Consider the following 10,535-nt stretch of genomic DNA (forward strand, 5'->3'; position numbering starts at 1 on the left):
AAATGTTGGCAGATGAAGACTTATCTGGAGTTGGAAGATATGTTCCAAAATGACTCACTCATGTAGCTATTGGCAGATGGTTGCCTAACCAACCTCATGATATGGCAGCTGGCTTTCCCAAGAATGAGTGATCCAAGAAAGCAAGGCAGAAATAAAAATGTCTTCCATGCTTTCACCTAAGAAATCACACACGGTAATTTCCACAGTATATTAGGTTCCATAGACCAGCCTCACTCAATATAGGAAAGAACTACACAGGGCATAAATACACAGAGGTGGGAATCATAGCACATCTTGGAGACTGGCTACCAGATATTAATAAAATGATAACTCAAATAAATGCAAAATATAACTACATTAAGGAGGTCTTTATAGTCCATGTCTAAGATATATTTTAGTCTTTATTCTAAGATTATTGAGACTCCCTTAAAATATTCTAAGTAAATTTACAAAGCTTACATTTTGAAAAGATCACTCCATGAGTTCTGCCTTGGGCTGTATGGCAGACAGGGCATTCTGAAAAGCCCCTCCTCCATCGTCATGAAACAATGAGCCACTAGGTGAATTATAACTCAGATATTTTTTAAATGCATTCCTGAGCTCATACAGAAGTACAAAAGATTCCTAAAGGCCAGAAAAAAAAATAAAGAATAAGTTAAAATTACAGAAGTAAGCAAAGATGGACAAAAGTTGGTGCTTCTGAGAAAAAAAAGCCAATTTCAGGAACCTAGAATTTGGAGGACATGGCTACCTGATGGGGAGCAGGAGAGCAGCCTATAGACTGAGGCCTGTTGGGAGTCACTTACAGGGTCCTTGAAGAAAAGTCTGTGTACTTACAAAGGGAGCCAAGGTGGGAAGGAGATCTTTCTGCTTCTTTTCTGCATGGAAAAAATTATAAAAATAACAACGGCAGACTTGCTGAGAAATGATCACTGTAGGCTTGCTCCAATGTGGGTCTGGGATTTAGGGTTATACTACCTCTGCCTCAGCAATCACCAGACCTAAAGTTAAAGTGCTACCGTGCTGGTTCCTTGTGATACCCAGCCAAAGCAAATGCAAATTCTTTCTGAATTTTGAATGAGAATAGAAATACTAATTGCAGACTTTATTATGTTGCATATTCATGTTATATTTTTTAGAATAATGACTTAAAAAAAACAGAGTATATAATGTCTTACCTAGTAGAAAGGAATAAATGGAATTTATTTAAAAATGCATTGCTATACCATAAGAAGAATACAATACTATCTTTATAAAATATGCAGAATAAAATACATTCATTATGTTACTTCTGGTTATCTCTGAATGCATACAATTTAGTAGTTAAGAAGATGCACTCTAGAATCAGATAGCCTAGGTTCGAATCCTATTCCCAGTACTTACAAGCTATGTGATCTCAAAACAGTCATATATCTTCCCTGTTTCTCAGCTTTCTCATCTGTAAATTAGGGGTTATAAGAGTATATATCTTACAGAGGATTCAATGAGTTAACAAATGTGAAATTCTTTTTTTTTAAAGATTTATTTATTTCTTTGAGAGAGAGAGAAAGAATGTGCATAGGTGTGAAGAATGTGCAAGGGGAAGAAGGAGAGAATTTTCAAGCAGACCCCACCACCCCCCAGCACATAGCCTGATCAGGGGCTCAATCTCATGACCTTGAGATCATGACCTGAGGCTAAACCGAGAGTCAGAGGCTCAACTGACTAAGCCACCCAGGTGCCCCTAAATGTAAAATTCTTAGAACAAAAAGGGATATAGAGTAAGTACATACAATGTTACTAAGATTTATGTTTTTTAAAAAGTACTTTTATTTTCTTGTTTATATACATCTGTGGAAAATTCACAAATTCACTAATAAGCATGATTGCCTGTGAGCAATAGAGGGAGACAGATTTATCACTGTAAATCTTTTATCCCTTTTGATTTTTGATCCATGTACATTTATTCTCTACTTAATAATTAATTTAGAAATATATATAGGTAATATATATTTCAAATATATTTGAAATGAATTATAAATTTTAAAAGATTACTTACATATTAGAATAGGCATTACTGCTGTAATGAGTAGACCCAAATCTCACAGAAATATATACATTGTTCAGTTGTTCCCAGGTACCAAACCATTCCTACTTGCTATTCCTCAACCCAACCTATATCTCTATGAACAGTCCTTTTATTAAACTCTTCTAATTATTCAATTTGAGTCTGTCATCTAAGACTAAGAAAAGTGGAAACCACCAATCTGATAGGTGATTGATATGACTAATTGGATATGTCCTTTTTACCATTTTCTTGACACAAGTCCCATGCTGACTGTACATCTGCTAGGGTCTCTGATGGTTAAAAGGAAACACATGATACTTTTTGGCTTAGCTATGATTTGCAGCTTTTCTTGGCTTCTTTCCCCTTAAAAAACCCCAAAACATTGGGCAATCACTCAGAAAATTTTAAGATTAAGATTGAAGAAGAGTGAGACTTTTTTTTTTTTTTGAGCACGAGAGAAAACGAGTGGGGAGGGGCAGATGGAGAGGGAGAGAGAATCTCAAACAAGCTCCATGCTGAGCATTAAGCCAACATGGGGCTCCATCGCACAACCCTGAGATCATGACCTGAGCTGAAATCAAGAATCAGACATTTGACCCACTAAGCCACCCAGGCATCCTGAAAATCAAAATTTTTTTAATGTCTAATACTCTTCCAAGGTGATCAAAGCAGAAATAAGTTTATATGATGTGTTTACATATGACATACACTTTGCCTGTGTGATACATTATATACTGTTGTAGATCCAAAAAGAAATATGTGAAAGAAATATGTGTATGACTCTTGAAACAACTAAAGATAGTCGATACTTTGGAAGAGGTAGAGAACAATTTCAAGTTTAATTGGGAAAGACATACGTCGGCAGTAGCTAAACTCATGGTCCATTTTTTAACTTCACCTAAGGTTAAATACTTTAGTGAGGAACCTTAGAAATGCCATTGGTGTACAGTTAAGTATGAACAGTCAGAAAAATTCCATAGGCTAAAGATATAAGCTAAGCCTCAGTAAGTTTGTGAATACCATTCATTCCAATACGGCGGAACTAGGGAAGGAATTTAGTAAACAAAATCACTGAGGAAAAATGGCCCAAAATACACTTGGAGGAATAAGCAGGGTGAAACATTATGTAGGCATGTAGTGGGGTTTGCATTTTATTAAAAAAATTTTTTGAGAAATCTCTGAAAGGTTTTAGGCAGCAAAGTGACATGCGTCCATTTACATTTTAAGTAGAACCTTGTCCCTGCTTTGGGATAACTGAATGGAGCGAATGGATGCACAGATAGTTCACTGGAGACTATTACAGTAGTCTAGATCAGAGGGGTGGTGACTCGGACTAGCTAGTGTGGCCTTGTAAATGGAGGCAGTGGCCAGAATCCAGCTGTAATTTGAAATAAAATTGCTTTGGTTTAGCGATAGATCTGACATGAGATATGAAGGGAAGAAAAGTGTTAGAGCTGGTGTGTAAGTTTCTGGCTTGAGCTCCAGGGTGGATGACAGCTTTTAATGAAATGGGTGGGATAAGAAAAATAGTTGTTTTTCTTATCACAATCCTAATAGCTGAGAAAAATGGGTGCTTTAATTAGAAGATGTTTCTGTCTTCTTAGACCAAACAAAATCATCATCTTCAGTATAAGTTTTCACATACTTGGAAAACAATGTTGAGTAGCAGATGTGAACATGTGAGATCAAGACTGCTGGGAGCCAGTGGAACAGCTTTCTGTGAAAATGTGAGAAATTGAGGGGAGACAGTTCTGCACGGTGGGCAGGGAGAGATTGAGAGGTGCTAAGCCTTTGTGGGAACAGTAGCCAGAGACTGCCTCATAATACACCTAGCTAGTGGGGTGTGAGCTAATCTAGCTGTGTCCTGGCAAGCCAAGGAGTCATCAAACAGGTCAGTTCACAAGTTTAAGTAGTCCAGGCCATACTATTGTCTTGGTCAGATGCAAATGGATCATGAAAAGGATCCTTCATCTTAAGAAAGAGCTAAGAGAACTTTCCTACCCCCATTTGATTCTTGAATACCTTTTTTTGAAATCATACCAGTATTCAGCAGTTTCCCAACCACTGTTGGGAAATTCTTCTTTAATCCACTTCATCTCTGAATTATGTTTTAATTAAACCACTGTCTCCAGCTTGGCCTTAAGAAAGCTAAAAAAGTCATGAGTCATCACCTTTGCGGAAATAATTTTAAGTTAACACTCATAAAGTTTCCTGACTAGTGGAATCCAGAGGTCAGATGTCCCCATATGGAGTCTCTGTTTTTGCTCTTTATGATGCTGGACCACCCCAACCTCAACACTGGTTGCATTCCCTACAGAGAACTCACTCATATTAAAAGCACTAGTGGACAATGCACTTTGTTGAAGACTGTTGTGTGTACAGTTGTTATACTGCCCTTAATCAGTACGGGCCCTAATCACATACCACAGAGCAAACTAATAAAAAAAAAATTCTCATTAGACATGTTATCCTAAGTCGCTTCTGTTACCATCTCTCCAGGGAGTTCTCCCTGGCCTTTCTCTGGCAGGATGCTCCATTCCTCAGTGCTCCCCACCAAACCTCAATGCCTCCCCCATTCTATTGGGCTTTTCTCTCCGAAGTATAAACCACAACCTAGCACAGTTGTTCAATAATACGCCCTCAAAGAGTGGAAGACTTTATCCTTTTTCTCTCACAATCTTATTCACTGTTGAAGTTCTTGGGTTTTGCTGGGCTCAGCTAAATTCAGTACACGTGGCATCCTTCCAACTTTGCAGCCATAGGTACTATTTTTAAATACTGATTCCTCTAGTACCAGCACCAGGAAAACAGGAAGGTTCCATTAAACGTATGTGGTGCTCCTACCTGGGCTCCTCGAGGAGGCAGTTCCCAAGAGAGTAAGTTGAAGCCAAACCACAGAGGACCAAAACAACATGAAGGATGAGAGCCAGAAGAGATTGGGTATGCCCATTCATTGATGATCAAAGCCAGAGATGGGGTGAATAGAAAGACAACAGCCCCACAAATGAATGTGCAGGACTTCAGGTCTCAGACATGTCACCCATTTGTCCTGTGTATTATTAGCATTTACTGTAGTATGGACATGAACATGAAAGAACTAAAATACCATCCAGCCTTTCTCCACCTGAACCACAGAAGACAAAAATATTTAGAGTGGTTATTTCCCAAAGTCTCCCAAGAATAGTACATAATTAGTACAATTCTAGATGCAAAGGAAAGAAGTTAATTCATGGCATACAAAGATGTGTTAGGTCAGAGGCTCCAAACATTATCAACCACCCCCCGAAGGGCTTGTTAAAACAGATTGCTGCAGCCTACCCTCATAGTTTCTGATCTAGCTGGTAGAGGGTAGAACCTGAAGAAAACATGCATTTCCAACAAGCTCCCAGGCATCACTGTGCTACTCACCTGGGACCACACTTGGAGAACCACCACCTTAAGACATAAGGGAATAACTCCCTTGGAGAATTCTGGTCGCTAAAGGTCTAACTGGACTAAATCGTGCATAGTTTCTTTCATGTATGTCAGCTCCCTGACTCTTGATTTCAGTGCCTTCCCTTCTATACCAAAGTTCTGACTGTGACACTTAGAGCCATTATGAAATTTTAAGCAGAACTTAACAATACATAGAACTTGCCCTAGAAATTGATTTATAATTCTTTCCTCCAAAGTGCATTTATCAAGCTTAACACCCTAATAGCAGACTAGATGGTCCATAACTGAAAGTAAAGTGGTTTTGAAATATAACCAAACTCTGGATATTATACCACACAGGTATACTGATTATTCAATCAATTTTGATTAACCTCCAGTAATGTACTCGGGACATATCAGTGCCACAGTGCAAATGCATAGGATACTTTTCCTACCACAATCCAGCAGGAAAAAGAGATGAGGAGTATAAAGATACCTCCAACAATGGAATAGCATATTAATGGCGTTAACCAAAAAGGCTATATGAGTTTATAAGGGCAAATGCAAATTCAAAAGAATTGTTTTAAGTCTCTCTAGTATATAAAAAAAGGAAGAGATTTCCCACTTTCCATTTCTTAGAGTATTTGCTTTTGAAAATTTGTATTTCTAAATTCTTTTTCTGCTTCTTTGAGACATATGTAAATCTTTAAAAAAGCTAAATAAGCCTCTTGACAGTTTTACAACCCAGAAATGTTTTTTTGGTTTTTGTTTTGTTTTGTTTTGTTTTTGAGGATTTGGGAGCCGTCCCTTTAAAATGCAATTGAAGGGGATACCTGGGTGGCTTAGTCATTCAGCATCTGCCTTCAGCTCAGGTCATGATCTGGGGTCTTGGGATCAAGTCCTGCATCAGGCTCCCTGCTCAGTAGGGATCCTGCTTCTCCTTCTGCCTACCACTCCCTGTGCTTGTGCTCTCTCTCTCTGTCTGACAAATAAATAAAATCTTTAAAAAATAATAAAATAACCTGTAATTGAAGAAGCTATCACCCCTGCCTCCCAGTTTCCGTGGTAGGGTAGGATCCTAACTTTGACAGGACACCTGACTCCAGATTGCAAAACTACCTCTCGTGGTAAAGATATGAAAAGTTACTTTTCCTTTGGATCAAGATAGTTAGCAAACACAGAAAGCCACCCAATTACCAGATGAATTCAGGATGAACTATGTGTGACAAACGGCACTGTCAAGGCTTCTTTCTTGAGAACTGGTCCTTTATCTTTAGAACACACGTGCACAGAACACACAAGCAGGCTTACACCTGCCTGGCTGCACAGAAGGGTGAGATGTCTTTCTGTCTTTGCAGCTGGATAGCAGATGGCCTGTCATGCCCCTTAGTGTCTGGTTCAATAACCAAACTGTTTTATTTTTTTCCTGTGTTTAGTAGAGAGGAATTTCTGCATTGGCAGGAGATTTTGTTGTTGTTGTTGTTCTTGATTATATTTCCTCCAAAGTTCAGGGTACGGAAATAACATTTCTGACAAGACAAAAGTCAGATGGGAGAAGGTCTCCTAAGGAAGAGGCCTGGAAGATGGCATAGGATGTTGATCGGAGAGAAGAGGAAAGGGGGCATTTCAGGTAGAGAACATGACCTGAGCAAGGGCTAAAATGGTACAACACAAAAATGTTCAAGGAAGTGTGGAGAAATCAATTTAGCTAAACTAAATTGGAGAAGGATGCTCACTTGAGAAACAGACTCAGAAGAGCGGCATCTTCGTACAATGCCAAAGCATCTGTTTCGTCTCAGAGCTTGTAATCAAAGCATACAGGATTAACAGGACTCTCCCAGGGCAACCAAGTATCAAGTGGAGATGAATGACTCAACACAAATTTCATCGAAGAAATCGCAGAAAGCTATTTTTCAGTAGGCATGGTCCCATCTTGGAATTTCATTTAGAAAACTAAAGAATCTTTAAGGTCCCATTTATCAGTGTTTTAATGCCAATAATTCAGTTAACAAATTTTTAGATAATATCCACTTTGTGCTAGGTGCTGAGCTGAGCACTGAAGAGATGGAGATAAATAAAGGAGATATGGTTTCTGCATTCAGAGAGGTTATAGACTATTGTGTCGGTACTAATGTAATACCTAAATTTATTAGTCTCTTTGCTGTTAGGCGTTGTTCTAGGCACTTAACCGAACTCCCAAAGCAAACATTATCATACTTACTTCATAGATACAGAAACAGCCTCAGAGAGTTTAAACTGCTCAAGTTTATGTAGTCTGAAATGCAAAGTATAATTACAAATACAGTTCTTTTTTTTTTAATTTCGGTTTTTCTTTTTTTTTTTTTTTTAAGATTTTATTTATATATTTGACAGAGAGATTGAGAGAGAGGCAGCACACCGAGGAGGAGAGTCAGGCAAAGGGAGAGGGAGAAGCAGGCTCCCCGCTGAGCAGAGAGCCTGATGCCAGACTCAATCATAGGACCCTGGGATCATGACCTAAGCCGAAGGCAGAGGCTTAACCCACTGAGCCACCCAGGCACCACACAAATGCCATTCTTCTGAGTTCAGAAGGCCAAGCTCTTTGTAGGGCAGCAAGTGCTAAAAGTACACATTCCTGCCTTGTTCCAAACCCAGCAGGAAATAAGTCAGTCCTTTATTAAGCATATCAGCTAAAGGTTTCTTGCAGGTGCCCTTTATCAATCTGGGGAAATTCCCTACTATTTCTAGTTCACTGAAAGTTTATATCACTAAAGGATGTTGAATTTTGGGGTGCCTGGATGGCTCACTTGGTTAAGCTGTCTATCTTAAGCTCAGGTCGCGATCCCAGAGTCCTGGTTTCAGTCCCCACCTTGGACCCCACATCGGGCCCCACTTCTGGCTCCCTGCTCTGTGGGGAGTCTGCTTCTCCCTCTCCCTTTGCTGCACCCATTGCTTGTGTTCTCTCACCCTCTGTCAAATAAATAAAAAATAAAATCTTTTAAAATAAAAGGGATGTTGAATTTTGTCAAATGCTTCTTCATGATCTGTTAAAATGATCAGATGATTTTTTAGTGTGTTCTGTTAACATAGTGATTTATATTGATTCATCACAAATGTTAAATCAACCTTATATTCCTAGGACAAACTCTAATTAGTCATGATGTATCTTCCCTCTTTTTGGATTCTATTTGCTATTTATTTTTTACTAAAGTGTAATTGACAGAGATTATATTAGTTTCAGTTATACCATATAATGATTCAGTGTTTGTATATATTACAAAATGATCAACACAATAAACCACAATAAGCACATACATAGTTGTAAAAAATTATTTTTCTTGTGATAAGAACTTTTAAGATCTTCTCTCATAGCAACTACCAAATATGCAAGACAGTATTATTAACTACATTCACCATGCTGTAGATTATGTCCCCATGACTGACTTATTTTATTCCTGGAAGTTTGTACTCTTTGACCCCCTTTGCCCATTAGCTAATATTTTGTTCATGATTTTTATATCTATAATTATGAGAAGTATTGATCTATAATTTTCCTTTCTTGGAATTTTTTTAATGTTTTGATATAAAGGCAATCCTAGCATCTTAGGATAAGTTGTGCAGTGATCACTTCCATTTTCTGAAAAAATTTGTATAAGGTAGGATTTTTCTTCATGAGACTTTTCATACACTTCACCATTGAAACCACTGGGACCTAGATTTATCTCAGTGAGATAGTTTTTGATAATAAATTTGATCTTTAATAGATGTAATAGGGCTATTCAGAATTTTTTTCTTTTGTCATTTTTGATAAGTTGTATTTTCCAAGAAATGTGTCCATTTTGTCTAAGTTTTTTAACATGTTGGCAAAAAAAAAAGATGCTGATAGTATTTTCTTGTTATCCTTTTAATTTTTGAAGGATCTGTAACTGATAATCCCTCCTCATCCCAGCTATTAGCGACCTGTGTTCTCTCCCTTTTTTTCATCAGTCTCATTAAAATTTTGTCAACTTTGTGGATCTCTTTAAAGGACCAGCTTTTAGATTTGTTACTTTTCTCTATTGTCTGTTCTCTTTCAATGACTTATGCTCTTCTCTTTATAATTTCCTTCCTTCTACTTGCTTTATTCTTACTCTGTTCTTCTTTTCCTAGTTTCTTAATGCGGGACCTTTGTCCTTGATTTTAAATCTTTCTTCTTTCCTAATACAAATGCATAAATTTATAGAGTCCTTTTAAAGACTGTTTTCTCTGCCTCTTATAAGCTTTGGCATGTTGTATTCATTGTCATTCAGTTCAAAATGTTTTCTAATTTCCTTTGTGATTTTGTCTTAAGCCCATGAATCATTTAGAAATATGCTATTTCATGTGCTCACTTAGGCAGCACATATACTAAAATTAGAACAACACAGAGAAGATTAACTTGGCCCCTGCACAAGAATGATATGCAAATTCATGAAGCATTGCATGTTTAAAAAAAAAAAAAAAGAAGAAAGAAATGTGTTTTGCATTTCTAGGTATTCATGGTTTTTCCGGATCTCTTTTTTTATTAATTTTAAATTTTATTAATTAAATTTTATTAATTTCAATTCAATTCTCTTGGGTCAGAGAATACACTCTGTATAATTTAAGTCCTATTAAATTTATTGAGACTTGTTTTGTGGCCCTGCATGTGATCTATTGTCATGAATACAGCACGTGCACTGGTAAAGACTGCACAGTCTACAGTTGTTGGATGTGGTGTTCTATAAGCATCAGTTACATCAAGGAGGTCAACAGTGTTGCTCAGATATTCTGTGGCTCTCCTGAATGTTTTTTTGTCCAGTTGTTCTATCAGTTCCTGGAAGAGGAGTATTATATATAAGATACCATAACTGTGGAATTATCTATTTCTTCCTTTCATTCTGTCAATGTTTGCTACATGTATATTGAGATTCTGTTGTTAAATACATACATTCTTATAATTGTTGTGTCTTTCTGATGAACTGTTCCTTTTATCATTATGAAATGCCCCTTTGTTTCTGGTAACATTCTTTTCTTGAAGTTTGTGTAATATTTAAAATAATGATTTCATTCTTCTTGTGTATCCAGTTTGCATGGC

At 37.4% G+C, this 10,535-nt stretch overlaps 1 non-coding gene across 1 annotated transcript; it reads left to right on the forward strand.

Annotated features, from left to right (window-relative positions):
• Positions 1 to 9,802: 9,802 nt before the first annotated feature.
• LOC116874807 lies at positions 9,803 to 9,909 on the forward strand. Its single transcript, XR_004384067.1, has one exon. It is a non-coding gene; the product is annotated as a U6 spliceosomal RNA (small nuclear RNA).
• Positions 9,910 to 10,535: the final 626 nt, after the last annotated feature.

Source organism: Lontra canadensis, unplaced genomic scaffold, assembly GCF_010015895.1.
Source record: "Lontra canadensis isolate GAN:19392208 unplaced genomic scaffold, GSC_riverotter_1.0 scaffold38, whole genome shotgun sequence".
NCBI lineage: Eukaryota > Metazoa > Chordata > Mammalia > Carnivora > Mustelidae > Lontra > Lontra canadensis.